Below are 3,106 nucleotides of genomic sequence, written 5' to 3'. Positions count from 1 at the left end.
GGATTTGGGGCTGAGGGTAAAGGTCATGTAGTTTGTCAGCCTCATAATTTTGCAGTAGCAAATGGTGGGAGGAATACAGAGAACTGCCACATGTACACAAACACAAACCTCCACACAGACCATAACCCAAGCTTAGTTTCAAACCAGGGACCCTGACATCACCCCATTAAGAAATCTCTTTAGGTAAATGTTGTAGTAGGTCAAACACAATTCAGGCCTGTGTTTAGGTCTGTGTTTGAATTGACTTGACACCAGGAACTAAACAGAGATCTGTTGTTGCAAGTTTGTGAATGTAGATATAGTATTGTGTGTATTGAGACACAATCCAGAGCATTTTTGAGGTAGGGGGAGGTTATATGGGTCAACCCTGCCACAGAACAAGTCCTTCAAATCCTTGAAGACTGTCTTTTTTCCCTATCATCCCTTTCAGTGGAACTGAATTCTATATAATTGTGCAATCAGATGTATGAGAAATCAGCATACAATTTCGTCAAGAGTGCCATAAAGTGGGAAGAAATCCAATCCAAGCACAGAAAGTTTTAAAGATCATTGGTAATACAAGTGTTTCAAAGCTAAATATCCACACAATGGCCAGAAACAAGTAAGAGGTAAGTACAAGTAACAAGTAAGAAAACCAGGTACACACAAGACAATAACTGGATTAAGTTCTAATACACATCAGTGTGTTTTCATGATACCTAACAATACACATAATCATTATATTAATGTTCACTACTAACTGCAGTGCTGGCAGTAACATAGTAAGAAACTAAGACAGCCTTTACCCCTTGAGTATCTCCACCCCTGCAGAAGAAAAGGAAAAGGCCTACAAACTGATTTATTTTGCTAATGAACTCTAACAAATAAACCTACCTCTCTTTATTTGCACTGCTCCAAGTATCAAAATCCACAGCATATTCATAATGACTTCAGAATATTAAATGTATCAATTTTAGAATAATTTCATTTTATAATTCTTCAAATTTAGAATGTTTGGATTTTTGTGCGTTTATAATTTAGAATGGACCTGTCCAGGGTGTTTACCCCTGCCTTTCGCCCAATGTGTGATGGGATAGGCTCCAGCCTCCAGCAGATCCCCATGACCCTGATTAGGAATAGAAAATAGATGGATGGATATTATATATATATATAATATATATATATATATATATATATATATATATATATATATATATATATATATATATATACAGCACAGGCTCCCCGTGACCCGAGGATAGATCGGATAAGTGGTACAGACAATGAAATGAAATGAAATGAAATATATATATATATATATATATATATATATATACACACTCACACACACCCACATATTGTGTATTGTGATGTAAGTTGCTGCTAGCATGATCAGGGTTATGGTCAGCTTGAGGTCAGGGCAGGAATGAGTGAAGTAAGGAAGAAAACAGGAGGCCCCTATGGCCTGAGGCATCACACATGTACAGGACACAGGAAACAGGCACCCCTCAATTTCAAAACAAAGTAATTCTATGCCCCACATTGTTTATTTAATAAAGTGTGCTAATCAGAATTAGTTCTCATTTCTACATATGTACACAAAGTTTCTCAGTTCTTGAATGTCAGTTTACATTCAAGATTCAAGAGTTTTACTGTCATATGTACTAGCACAATGAAATTCTAACTTTGCTTACTCCTCTCGAGAATGAGTTCAAGAAGCTTTTTATTGTCATTTCAACCACATACAGCTGGCGCAGTACATAGTGAAATGAAACAACGTTTCTCCAGGACCTGGTGCTACATAAACATACAACAACAAGTTCAATACAAAACAACAAACAACACCACAGAGCTAGGACAGAAGTTTGTCTTAGCCACGTAAAGTGCACAGTGTGCAGCTAGGTGCAAACAGAGCATAGACAAGACAGTGCAAAAAAGACAATAAATACAATAAAGACAACACAAAAGAACACAGGACACTTAGTGCCGAAAAGAAATAAAAGAACGTGTACTGGAATGTAAGTGAAATAAAATAGATAAAGTGAAATGATGTAAAAAAAAGTATTGTGCAAAAATATTGTGCAAAAATACACAGCAGCGGTTGAGGTAGTGCAAATAGAATAAACATAAATATAACTATAGCAGCGGATGACAGGTAGAGGTAGTGCAGTAAGTAATGACAGGGTAGAAGCGGGGAACAAGCATAATTTACAAGGACAATATAAAATATGTTAAAAAATATAGCATATACAGTAAAGTGTAATAAGAATATAAGTAATAGTAGCTTACAACTGACAATAAAGTAATTCTTCACAGTATAAATGTGCAGAGCAAGTAGCAATAAAGTGACAATATAATAAAGTGTCAGTGTAAAGTCCAGAGTTCCCTGATTATCCGTTATGAATGCATGATGTTTCAGCAGTAAAAGTGCAGAGTGGCATTGAACAGACGGAATTTACCCTGATGATACAGGTGGAAATCCTGCATACATGTGGAAACTTAAGAAACAATGTTGATACTCAACTTTCCCTCTTGCTACTTACTGGCTACCAGAATGGTGGTAGACATTGGTACAGACCAGAAGAGTTCTGTATACCAACCCAGCTCTTCAACCTCACAGAGCTTAGCATGTCCTCCTCTGAGATCTAAACATGATCATTGCACAAGATTTCACTTCTTGCTAAGCAAGATCTCACTACATCTCACTACCAAAGATCTCGCTGCCTCTTACTGCTCAATATTGTGCTGCCTCCTACTGCACAAGATCTCACTGCCTCTCACAGCAGATGCTCATTTTGCTGCTCACGGTGCTAGATCATGCTACTTTGTCTCTTTGAATGAGCTACCCACTCTGAACAAACCTCTATCTCTGTTCCTTATGCAAAGATCAAAAATCATAATCTTCTGCGTTAATCAGTATCTTGGACAGTACTCTTATTTGTGAAATTGCCCATATGTTACTGATTGTCTTTTGTACTATATATATATATATATATATATATATATATATATATATATATATATATATATATATATATATTTATATACAGTCTTTGCTAATGCACTAGGGGCATGGTATCATTCTGTTTGCACTCCATCTGCATGTCTCAAGAATGCAATAAACATT

This window comes from Hemibagrus wyckioides, linkage group LG25 (assembly GCF_019097595.1).
Source record: "Hemibagrus wyckioides isolate EC202008001 linkage group LG25, SWU_Hwy_1.0, whole genome shotgun sequence".
NCBI lineage: Eukaryota > Metazoa > Chordata > Actinopteri > Siluriformes > Bagridae > Hemibagrus > Hemibagrus wyckioides.
The sequence above is the reverse complement of the archived record's forward strand: the minus strand, read 5'-3'. Positions refer to the sequence as shown.